We start from the raw sequence: 13,844 nt of genomic DNA, 5'->3' as shown, positions 1-13,844 counted from the left end.
TAGAAAATGTCAATTTAAAGTGACACTCCAGGCACCAAAACAACTTCATCTAAATGAAATTGTTATGGTGCCAGGAGGCCTAGGAGATACTCTTACCTGAACCGGTTATAACAGTTTAACCATAAATTTGCCTCCAGCGGCGATGTCCACTCCAGCCCTGGTGGCATTGGACTTCTGAATTTTTAGATTCGGGAAGAGCAGAGTGACAGTATGGCTTTGGCATCCAAAACAAGGGTGCAGCTGATTGACAGAGAGCAGTAAGCTGACATTCAGGCAATCAGTGACTCCTGATTCACTAAACTAGCTTGAGAAAAGTACGGCAAATTCAGAAGCCAGGTGCTGCCAGAGGGGGAGTGGACAACGCCACTGAGTGTAACTTAGGGGTTAAACTGTTTGAGAGTCCCTCCAGGGGCCTCCTGGCATCATAACTACTTAATTTAGATGAAGTTGTTTTGGTGCCTTGAGAGTCCCTTTAAGGAGACATGGCATGTGTGACATGTCATGATTCCCTTTTATTCCAGAAGTTTGGTCCTTAAGGGGTTAACCTCCCTATTGCCCTATTAATCCTCATCACTACATATTGTTTTGTATTTAAATTATTAAGCATAACATTTGTTTGTAAAATGGGATGTAGATTTAATATATGAAGCCGGGCCAAAGTAACAGATTAAAACAAATGACTTCTGTAAAGATCCCAGATTTGTATGTAGAGCAATGCTCCTGATGAAAAACTTTGTCAGATTTTGAAAGGTTACAGGGTCAAATTATAGACATGCCAATTTCAGTTTTCAAACTTATTTGTTGGCCCATGTCTCTTTTGGAACAAAATAGCAGCCCGCCAGCCCCAATCTGCACTTTACTCCATTATGTCATTACATTTGTAAAAAAAACAAAACATGGACTATTTAATATGGGGCTCCTTGAATACACATACATACTGCATTTTATCATGGGATTTTGCAGGCTTTGTGTGTCCTACTCTTTCAAAGACCCTAGATTTGCATACCACCGCTTTTACTGTGCACAGCAATATCTCACTGTAACAGAAGCCTCTGTTGACGTTGTGACGGGATGAGAACTGCAGATCAGCCTTCTTCCCACTGACAATAGACCTTGTTCTGGAAGGGGCTTTTGTTTTGGGGAGGAAGGTACACCGGGTCCATTCAGAACCCTTGTTTGGGTTTGCCACTGTTGCAAAGTTGGGGTGCCCTTGTTTTAAAAGGAGATTTTTTTTTCAGACTTGTGATTAATCTCCACCACCCTCTGTTGGTGAAGGTGGATAATGCATTAGTTTGTATAATCAAATATGCAAATTAGAAATTACAAACAACTGACCAGTTGCATCTGTGTAGCTCTGTTTTTCCATACGTTGGAATGTTGTGATTGTGTAACATATTTGATGCATTGTTACAGTTGTGCTCAAAAGTTTGCATACCCTTGGAGAATTGGTAATATATGTACCAAACATGAGTGAGCAGGCAAATCACATTTATTTTATTTCTTATGAGATATACATTCATAGGCGTGTGCAGCCTATTGCATTAGGGTGTGCACCCTCAAGACCAAGCACACGCGGCGTGTATATATATATATATATATATGTATATGTATGTATATATATATACACATATATACACACACACACAAAGCTGTGTGTGTGCTGTGTGAGGGTGCTGTTAGTGTGATGTGTGTGTGCTGGTAGTGTACTATGTGGGTGAGGGTGTTTGTGTGTGCGTGCTTGTGAGGGTGCTGTGAATGTACTGTGTGTCAGGGTGCTGTTTGTGTGTGAGGGTACTGGTAGTGTTTTGTGTGTGTGTGTTTGTTAGGGTCCTGTTTGTGTTTGTGAGGGTGCTGTATGTGTGTGTGGGTGCTGTATGTGTGTGTGGGTGCTGTATGTGTGTGGGTGCTGTGTGTCTGTGGGTGCTGTATGTGTGTAGGTGCTGTATGTCTGTGGGTGATGTGTATGTCTGTGGGTGATGTGTATGTCTGTGGGTGCTGCGTATGTCTGTGGGTGCTGTGTATGTCTGTGGGTGTGCTGTGTATGTCTGTGGGTGTGCTGTGTATGTCTGTGGGTGTGCTGTGTATGTGTGTGGGTGCTGTGTATGTGTGTGGGTGCTGTGTATGTCTGTGGGTGCTGTGTGTGGGTGCTGTGTATGTCTGTGGGTGCTGTGTATGTCTGTGGGTGCTGTGTATGTGTGTGTGTGTGCTGTGTATGTGTGTGTGTGTGCTGTGTATGTGTGTGTGTGTGCTGTGTATGTGTGTATGTGTGTGGGTGATTGTGGGGGGTGGAGGTGGGGGTACATTACTTAATATCCCCCCTCCCTTCTTACTTTATGTGGGGAGGGGGGATTATTGTTCCTTGTCCCTGGTGGTCCAGTGGAGGTGGGGGCAGATCCGTTATCCCCCCTCCCTTCTTACCTTATGCCTGGGAGGGGGGATCCTGCTGCTGCTGCCATCCCTGGTGGTCCAGAGGAGAGTGAACTCTAGCCCCGCAGGGCTAGAGTTCACTCACGCGAGATCTGAGCGTTGCCGCGGCAACGCTCAGATCTCGCGAGAGGAACCCGGCGGAGCTGCTGGCAAGAGCTCCGCCGGTCCTCTCCTGCCTCCCTCACTGCCTGTGGGTCGGTGGGGAGGGAGGCTTAGAGCAGAGCCGGCGCTCGGATAGTGCCGGCTCTGCATGAGCCGGCAGGGGAGATCCTGAGATCTCCCCTGCCGGTCTCAATGCATAGGCGTGCCGCGGGGATTAGGGTGTGCCCAGGCACACCCGGCACACCCCGTGCGCACGCATACATTCAACTAGGGTATAACAGACACAAACAAATGGCACAAACAAAAAACAAAACATCTTTCTTGTTCTACCTGACCTTGGCTTGGTATCAAAAGAGCCCCACATTTTCCACTTCTTAATAAGTGATTAAATAGTACTGACAGGCATTGTAAAGGATTTGGATATCTTTTTCCATCTTTATAAAGTTCCATTACCTTTTTCTTTTGACAGTTCTTTTCTATTCCCCGTGGCTCAGTATCTAGCCTGCTCAGTGCATCCACGTGAGAGCTAACAAACTCATTGACTATTCATACACAGGCACTAATTGCAATTTAAAAAGCCACATGTGTGGGAAATTAACCTTCAATTGTCATTTTAACCTTTGTGTGACACCTTGTGTGTCTGTAACAAGGCCAAACATTCAAGGGTATGTAAACTTTTGATTATCATTGTGATTTAAAGGGGAGCCAAAAAACTATGATAATAAATGGCTTCATATGATCACCTTCCTTCAATGAACACTTTTTTTTTGCATGATCAGTCATATTTTCAAAATCAATGCCAAGATTTCGCAATTTTTGCCAGTCTATGCAAACTATCGAGCACAACTGTTAGTCATTGTTACATGTGCTTTTCTGTCATTAAACATTCTAAGTTAAAGCAGAGAAACAAAAACTCATGTTTCTCTGGCACAGTATGTAATCTGAATGGACTTCACCAGATTGTAACACCATCTGCTAACTTTGATATACATTAAGAAGAAAACGCAGCATCGCTGGAGAAAAAATAAGGTTAACATAAGTTATGTGTTATTTTAAAGGTTTTATTCAGTGGTGCAATTTCCTTAGAAATGCTGGTTGCCTTTTAAATTCCTCTGTTTCCTTCACAAATTCTACATTTTATGATTGTCTGAGGAAAAAGAATACAAGCTATTGTTCAGAATATTGCCATCAGAATTTTTGGCTTGTTTCAGTGCTTCTTACAAAATCTCCTGGAAGATCAATAAGGTCTCCCACAAACGTCCTCTTTATTCTACTTTGAAGACTTTGTTATGTGTCATTGCTGAATGGGTTACTTCATGCATGATAACTACTAGAGCCGTAGTAATGGGTATGACGGAGTACCGTGGTTCAGATCCCCGGTAATGGGGCAAACTGTTTAGCAATAGCTTAGAGCTTACTTGGATCCCCACTGGCTCCGAAGCTCTATGGTGGTACTGTGGCACGCTTTCAGCTTCTGAAGAGCAGCAGACGTCACAGTTGTTGCCATTCATTGCATGAGAATTTAAGCTGACTGCTCACAGCCAATTAATGCAATTCTATTCACCAAATGTTGCACAGAATACACATTAGCCAGGCAGGAACTCTAATTTTTGACTGACTGATGACACCCCAAGGACATTGCCGGAGATGGAGTTACACCTCCAGCTAGTGCCGGCCCAAGACATTGTGCTGCCTTTGTCCAAGGATGAAAAGCTTCCATTCACCCTCACCAAAGCCACGGCCACCACAAAATGCCCACATCCACTGTGTTATGTGGATGCTGTGTGTGTGTAGTGTATGTTGTGTCTTTGTGTAGTGGATACAGTGTCTGTGTGTGTATTGGATGCAGTGTGTGTAGTGCCCTGAGCAGTATATCCAAAAGCACCTTTGAGCCATGGCCTAATTGATTTCAAAGCTACCTTACTATTCAAAGCTGCAGTGGCAATTACAGCTGCTGAGACTTAAAGTTACACTCAAGACCCAAAAGGCTTACAGGGGTTAACTGCAAGCCCCCCCCCCCCCCCCCCCATTTGTACCTAGTCATAAAACTACCAAAGACAAGAGAAATCAGCACTTTTATGAATTAAATTAGAAGCACCCCTTGGCTATCAAGCTGACACAGACAGGAGGACTTCATGGCTCACTGCGGATGTAAGACCATTCAAGTTGAAGTGGGGCTTCCATAAGTAGTTATTAGTTCAATGCCTTCCAATGTGAAGCATTCTATTGGGTAATCACAGAAATTATTTGGTGCATTCCTGGCAAATGCCGCACATGTGCCAATTTCATTCAAATAGGCAGTCCTCTCATAGGTCTCACCACTACAGAAAAAGGTCAATAATATTTTGTTGTTTGTTTGTTTGTTTGTTTTATGGGGTGGTTACCTGATATAGATAAAGCTATTATAAAAATAAGGGTACATTCCAAACCACAAAACTGAAGAGGGTTTTTTAACGTGGTAGTGTAGCCTTAGTTGCCAACTATTCACCTGGAAGACAGCATTGACAGCTCTCCTGTGATCAGACTTTGAATCTCTCTTTCAAATTTTATTAAGTCCTACTTGGCATGTTCCACCTACCGGTCTGGTGAGTAAATGAGAATCCCCTCCACAACGTCCCATTTGTAGAGGCCTGATTAATAATATGTTGACATTCCAGCTCCAACCATGTGAGATTGCATAAATTGATTGAAGAACTAATTTTTGGTCTTGTTCTAGTGTTTAGGAACTAATGATCTAAACTATGAATTGGTTACATTTTCCTAGATGGGTCAGAAAGTACATCTCGATCAGTGTGTTACTAAGATAGTAAAATAGTATGAAGACAAGCACAGATTTAGTATTTTCAAAGAGAATATTATGAAAGGGTATTTCTGTTTGTTGTTAAAGGAAATTAAAAGTGGCTCAAATGATGAAACGACAAACATACAATGAGACCTACAGTTTCATCCAAAGCAGTAAACAACGATTCCCTCCTAGACAAAAAGAATATAAAAACATCAAATCATGGAAAAGGTGCATTCTGCATCTCCAAATAGAGTGGACTTGATTCCCACACACAAAAGCATGTAATGGACAGTCACTATATTAAGCAGAAAAAGCATACTTTTAGTTAAACTGTACTGTGACAATATTCGGTTTATATATAGGAAGTTCAAGAAAATACAATTAGAGGTTGGGGTCAGTTTAAATGACTCTTTTTAAATTTGTGCACACTTTAAATATGGTAATTTATATTTTACATTTAACACAGCTTTATGTGAATGATATCTACAAGTTAGGAGCTGGGTAGCTTTTAGGTTATCATTTACCTTGATTATCTATAGTGCCATTTGGTGGAACAAGGATAAATTCTACAACAAATCGTGCATGAGAGTATCAACCAAATAAAACCATAAATTACTTGTCCTAACATATGAAAAAAGTGTGCTAGAACAAGAGGTCACTCAGCCTAAAGTTTATAAATAGAAATAAAAATAAATCAAATAATATACAACATTGGCTTTATAGAAGAGAGAATATTAGGTCTATATATACATATAGATCAATGTACGCTTTTTAGTCAAAAGCAGCTCTAGAACACTATTAACTAACGGTTTTAGATTGTTCTCTTTTCTAGATGGCTTTGTTTATATTCATACACTTTTATAACTTTTATAGTGGTTTTGTGGTACAAAAACACGCAAGCCGTTATACAACCATCTGTAACCTACTGAACAAGATTAGACGGGGTCCCTCTTTACCTCATCAGTTTATACACGCATTGAAATCAAATTCTGGTGGTAGAAAATTAAACATAACTGCAAAATCCAAAGAAAACAAAGATGTGCCTTATCTCCCAATAATGTTCAAAAATACTAAAAAGAGGATGACTCACTATTATGTCCCCCCCATGAAGCGGGAGTGCTCTACCATACAAAGAGGCACTCTACAATGGGCTCTACTGGGGGTATTCCAATGACCAGAGACATTTTATACAATTGTGCCTAAAACTTAGATTAACCTCCAAAGAATGCATGAAATATCAAGAATTCAAACAACATTTACTAACTTAGAACTTTGTTAAACTTTTGCTTTTTGAGTTTCAAGCTATGGCATTTTTCTGGAGATAGATGTTCAATAAACAATATAAATTCAAATAGCGATCATTGGAATATCTATTTGAAAGACAGACTACTTTCACCTAGGACCACAGCAATGCAGCCTTTTTACAGTGTTTAATAGCTTTTTTTCTTATAAAAAGGACACCAGCACCGCTAGTTTTGGTGTATATATTATATATCATGTCCCCTGCAGCTCCTCTGGTCGATTTTCTGCTATTTAGGAGATAAATCAGATTTTATTAAGTTTAGCTTAGCTCACGTGGTTGTGACTTGGTCTACTTACACAATTCCTGAAAATAGCCAAGTATGTTTAACCCCTTCCCAATGGAGTCTGTATTTGGTAGAGAGCTGTCAGTTATGTACTGACTGAAGGGCTCCATACTGCATACAAAGGTGGTTTAAATGACTCATATATCACCATGTGGACTGTGTTTGTGGCGATATTGCTATTTCTGGAAGCCTCACTCACATAATTGAGCAGGCAATTGTTGGGGCAGCTATCCCTGCCATGTCTATCAAACTCAGGCAGCCATGGGATTTTATTACAAGTTGCACAGGGTGTGATCTCGTTGATTGCAGTGTGTATACACTGTTACTGGACAGTCTCATTCTTAAAGGCTGTCCAGTAACATTCTCAAGAGCTTGTTATAGCCATAGGACCTAAAGCATGACTGAGAACTGATGCACAGATGCCGCAGTGCATGCTGGGATCATCTTCAATTGGCAACTGTTGGACTACCTCACAATGACGTACCTGACAATAGTCCCTCATTAGTCCCTGCACTGACCAATCACCCTGGAAGGCAATTACAATAAAGACCTGCCTTCACGGTCAGCTCCCAGGGCTATCAAGCAAGCCACATCAGGCATAATCCCCTCCTTTTCTCCAAAATCAAAGCATGAAAAATCAGAAGAATCAAACTTAACCTGCACCTTGACTCTACCGCATATTATTTACAACAACTGGGCTCACTCACTCCTTGCTTTGGAATTCATCCCAAGTTCATTTTATGGCCGTATTCGCACAATTTTAGATCATTCCTTCCTGGACAGCGGTATCTATAAGTGGACCGTTTGTCTTTCATTCTCTAAGCTACGAATAAACCATTGAAACTTCTTCCAGTTCCTCTATATGAAAAGATGCGTTGGTGGATAGCACTGTATGCCTACCTAGAACCTGATGCTCAATACAGAATGAAGCTGTTAATCTCCTCAAACTGTTTGAAGTGCGCGTATTCGAGGTTGTCATGGATCAGGGAAATTTGGGAGGAGGTGCGCAAATACCTAGAGGCCTCCCTGCACTTTTCAGTGTCCCTGTCCCAGAATCTTTGGAATCTTACCTGACAACACCCCAAAAACACAGTAGCTTTATTCAGATGGTGCTGGCTGTGGCGAGGAAAACCATTTTGCATGCATGGATCTTGACAAGCCTACCAACATACAGAAAGATTCCCCAAAATGTTATGAACTGGGAACCCTACATACAAACCTTTGACATTGAACTGTGACGGAAACTCCTGTGCCACTGACTTTTGGAGAGGCTTGAAGGCCAGGCCCTGAGAAGAGTGCTTCCCAGTCGGACTTGAGGAACTCTGGGGATCGCCTGGACATGTTTTGCACATTAAGTGCCTGACCGGGAGATAACCTGAAACGCTCTGGTACGGTTCCTCGGATCGGGACTGTACTGAGGCCTAGAATATTTTTGAGTGAGGATTGCTCGGTCCTCCAACCTCCAAAAATTTGGAGGGAAGGCAAGGAAGCATCAGAGGATACCTGGGGCTTGAAAGTACTCCCTTCCCTAGAGGTCCGGGAACCTTTTGTGAGACTGGGACTAAGCCACCGCATGCTTGGGACTCCTCACCGGATTGGAGAATAGCTGCGACCTGGTAAAACTCACACTGTAACTCGGGTGCGGATTAGGGCGCTATTTGGACAGCACGGGCTCTCTGTGACAAGCTTTCCAGGGATATATATTGTGTTGTACGGTTTAGGGAAAGAGAATTCTGGTAGAAATTAGAAATTCTAAATTAAACAGACAATGTAATAGTCTGAAGTTTAAATAGAAGTTTAAATTAAATTAATGTCTCTTTTCAGGAAGTGTTTAGGGAGGCTGTACAAGTCACATGCAAAGAGGTGTGACTAGGGCTGTATAAACAAAGTGATTTAACTCCTAAATGACATAGAATTGAGCAATGATACTGTAGGGACACGATCTATACACCAAGGCTGCTCATTAAGCTAAAGTTGTTTTGGTGCCTGTAGTGTCCCTTTAATTTTCAGATTTTGAGAATATTTTATTTGCGGAGGATTTTTAGGGCCAGCTACTACAATGGATACTTTATTATTTTTTTTTAGCTCACTGGGGACACTAGTATGGATGGGGATGGTTTCCATACACTCACAGTCTAGCACTGCCACCTCTGCACTGCTCCTGCTAATGATTCTGCATTAGTCTAAGGACAGGAGGAGAGGCAGCAGACCAGTGTCTGGGGACACTACTTCATTGTTAAAACATTTGAAAACACTTCAAGATAAAATGGCACGAGGAGACTTCAGGCACCATAACCACTGATTTGAGATGAAAAAGTTAGTGTGTCTGGAGTGCTTAAGTAGCTGAAAGGCTGCTAATACAAGAACACCTTGGTCGGTCCTCTTGCATAGTAATTTTGTGTATACAAAATATATTACAACAAAACCAAAAAAATCTTACTGGTCTTTAAGGAGGTTTATTCATTTAGTTTTGTTTCAAAAAATCAAGGACAACAGACAGATTCAAAAATTCTTGCTTTCCTTAGTCATCAACGTGTGCACAAAATTTGCAAACTGAACTAGAAGAAAACATTTTCTCATGATAAATAGGATTATATTATTTGCAAACAAAGTTTTTTTTTTTTTTTTTTAAATATTTCACGACTAAAATAATTATAATACAACCCTGTATATGCTGGGTTAAAACTACCAGAAAAATTGAGTCACTGTAGGTAAAATATCCCCTGTATGTGGCTCCCCAGAATCGGACGTAAAGAATCCATTTCCTTATGACTACATGCAGACAAATCTCTTAGTATTAGAAATGTTTCCTAAGGCAAAGCTGCTCCATGATGAATGTTCTTTTGTCCCTGAGGTTTGACTTATGCCACTGTACAAAAAGGAGTTGGAGATTGTTCTAAGGGGTAATATTAAAATCTCTCAAAATGCAAGTTTTGCATGTGCGTTGGTGATTAAACCAGGTAGAACAACTCCCTCCACTGCAATAGTCATTCACAAAAAGGAAGACCCAGGAATTTGCAAAATGGACTCTGGCCCAAACTGGCAGGTAAACACAGTAGCTGGTCCTTTGCACTCAAAAACCACTAAAAGCTGTTCAGATTTTCTGAACTTGCAATAGGCAAAATTCCATACGTACAACTCTCATCATATATTTTCTTACCTTATTGGTCTTTTGAGAAAAAAAAATATATAGTAACGCGTTATAAGCATGTGCCAATCCCCGTTCGAAAATATTGCAAAAAATAAATCAACATTTGCAATACATTAAAAAAAAGCTTATACAATGGTAGCATAAATATCATCAGGCTTTAAAATAAGTTTCATTGCCCTGTAATATTTCAGAACTATATAATTGCATCCAAAAAAATGACAACGATCCTTCTCTAAACTTGTGCCGGTTGATTTCAAAAGGCAGCAACAAAATCTTTGAGATGCAATCAAAAGAGTAAAAACAGTTAACATGTTCGGCAGAATTTTTGCCAAATTTATAATTTTGCAAACGTTCTCAAAGTCATCTGAATTTTTCCTTGTATGTATCGGAGACACCGAACAATCTTAAAATCTATTTTTAATCCTAATGAATGTTCCTAACTTATTTTTTTTTTTTAAATAAATACAAATACTGTTGTGCATCACCTGCATATCTCAAGTTGGACTTAGGAAGTCCACGTTCGCACAGACACATGAGCAATGTTTCCACAATAATTACGCTACGCAGAATTAGAGAATGCACCCTTTACATGTGTCTCTTGCCACACTTCTAGTTACCTGTTGTAACCTGTTGTAAATGACCACATTACTATTACTGACGGTACCAGGCTATAACTACATTTATCAACATATTCAGTGAACAGTAGTTCTGATTGTCTAAAGGTGAACAACAAAGAAACATTTCCAGTTCCTTCTTGCTAAGCATCACGAAGGGCACATGGGTGCAGATATAGCCACAGTCTAGTTAAAAATTACAATTTTCAAAGAAATATTTTTTCCACTCTTTCCCCCCCGCCCTCCTTTTCAAACCATTTCTGACAGTGAATGGAATTTGCCAGCAACGTGTTTACACAATTAAAATAAATCTAATGTTATTTCTCTATTTTTTCTAGACAAGTACCCGTCTAATCAGCAATTACTCAAAATATTTATATTTTATATTACACAGCATTAAAGGGTTTGTCTAAGCACTGTAACCCTTGCCAGATCAGGGATTTTTGTTGATTTTTTTTCCCGCATGATGTAACTCCAGCTCCTACCAATTAGCCAACCGAAAATGACAGTATGTTATCAGTGCACAATACTCAGAATTTTGTTTGAGCTCACTCTCAACCCAGGAGAAAGACAGGAAAACTTCAGTTCATGAATAGTGAACAAAGGCTATGTGGAAACTGAAAGCAACTGCAGTATACCTGCTATCAGTTTACTATCCTAAGTGATGGTATGCCCCAGATTTACTCTACACAAATGACACATTTGTGGTGCCTAAATGATTGAATCACTACTGGAGGTGACATTAACTCTTAAATTGTGACTTATTATGGATGGGGCATTTGAAGTCACAAAAGCAAAAATCTACATTTCAGTCCCAAATATGACTTATCAAGATCTTGATAAAAGTCAGATTTGGGATTGCAAAGTCTATCTTACTTTGTATCTGCAACAGACTGCTTCAATAAAGCAGCACAATACTCTATCTATATATGCCAATATACCAGAGTATTGCAGTATTTTTAGTTTCACTTTTAGAGTAGCTACTTACAAATGACCAGGACAGCGATGGGCACAAAAATGTCACCTCAATAGGCCAATCTTTTCATGTCTGACCTAGTAAACAGATTCTTATGTACACAGCCCCACAAATCATATAAATATTACTGTTAAATTGAAGGGAAAAAAAAATCATAATATGGACAGAAGGAGAAGAATGCCTTATGGACTTTGCTCTGACATAGGAGGTAGAGATAAACATCTGATTACACAGTCAGAGTCATTTTGGGGAAAGTGCTATAAGGAAACTACAAATACAAATAAAAAAAAAAAAAAAAAGAAATCTGCCCTAAAAACACCATAAGAAAGGCTCCTACAATACAAAGAAAAGAGGACAAAATAAGTTACCGCTGGTAGTGAACTATAACCCAAGAAGTATGTAAAATTATTTAAGATCTACAGCCATTAATCTTAGGGAACCCCACACTCAAAAATTTCCTCAATTCCCCATACTAGCATTCAAACAACAACCTAACTGGAGACAAAGATTGGTCTGCATCAAACTGACACCCTTTACATGCCTCTCCAATCCCTGGAAGCTCCAGCGGCAAACTTTGCAAATTCGGCAAAGTCCACATAAGTGTTAAACTATCACACTGGTCAGTATTGCTTCAGATCTGAGGAAGGGAGCACAACTCTGGAAAGCTCTGGAAAGCTAGTCTTTTAAGTATTATGATAGTCCAATAAAGTATCATTGCATACTGCAATACTCTGGTATTTTGGCATTTTGTCTAATGGGCTTATACAATCTCATATATAGATCCAGTGATCCTATGTTAAAGAACACTCGAACAAATACAGATGTAAAAAAAATACCCATATATTAATTGTTTTATATTTAAAGATCACATTGCTAAAAGATTACAAAGTTCGTGTGCAATACGTACTAAAAACAAAAAAAAACAACAACAACAACAACAACAACAACAACACCACCACACAACATGATTTCTACTAAAAAATAAATAAAACATAAGCAATTTGGGGCAATATCAAGGCATGGAAACATCTACATAATGCTTTTTCATGTAAGACTAATTTACCGTATTTATCGGCGTATAACACGCACTTTTTCTCCCTGAAAATAGGGAGAAAATCATGGGTGCGTGTTATACGCCGATATCCCACATTTACTTACCTGTCTTGAAGCGTGGGCCGGCTTCACAGCGCGCACCGCGGAACTGGAACTTAAATTTCAGGTTCCGGTTTCCGGCGGGACTGAAAGGAAGTGTGCACACTATTGAGAATACTATGGGGGGGGGAGATTACTATGGAAAGGGGGGGGGACACTATGGGAGGGGGTGGAGAATACTATGGGGGGGAGGAGATTACTATGGAAAGGGGGGGGGGAATACTATGGGAGGGGTGGAAATTTCCTGGAATTTCCTTCTGGAAATTTAAGTTCCAGTTCCGCGGTGCGCGCTGTGAAGCCGGCCCACGCTTCAAGACAGGTAAGTAAATATGGGACAGAGGGAAAGTGCACTAGGGGACACTATGGGAGGGGGACACACACACTATGGGGGGTGGAGAATACTATGGGAGGGGGGGAAGAATACTATGGAAAGGGGGGGGACACTATGGGAGGGGGTGGAGAATACTATGGGAGGGGGGAGAATACTATGGGAGGGGGGAGAGAATACTATGGGGGGGGGAGATTACTATGGAAAGGGGGGGGGACACTATGGGAGGGGGTGGAGAATACTATGGGGGGGGGAGAATACTATGGGAGGGGGACACACACACTATGGGGGGTGGAGAATACTATGGGAGGGGGGGAAGAATACTATGGAAAGGGGGGGGACACTATGGGAGGGGGTGGAGAATACTATGGGAGGGGGGAGAATACTATGGGAGGGGGGAGAGAATACTATGGGGGGGGGAGATTACTATGGAAAGGGGGGGGGACACTATGGGAGGGGGTGGAGAATACTATGGGGGGGAGGAGATTACTATGGAAAGGGGGGGGGGGAATACTATGGGAGGGGTGGAAATTTCCTGGAATTTCCTTCTGGAAATGAGGTGCGTGTTATACGCCGGGGCGTGTTATACGCCGATAAATACGGTACCAAACATTATTTTACAAAAACAGAATAGTGCACTCTGGCGAACAGAAGCTATATTGTTTAGTACCAATAAGTGTTCTGTTTCCCCTCCCCTCCCCCTCCCCCTCCCCCCCCCCCCCC

Source organism: Pelobates fuscus, chromosome 3 (genome assembly GCF_036172605.1).
Source record: "Pelobates fuscus isolate aPelFus1 chromosome 3, aPelFus1.pri, whole genome shotgun sequence".
Classification (NCBI taxonomy): Eukaryota; Metazoa; Chordata; class Amphibia; order Anura; family Pelobatidae; genus Pelobates; species Pelobates fuscus.
The sequence above is the reverse complement of the archived record's forward strand: the minus strand, read 5'-3'. Positions refer to the sequence as shown.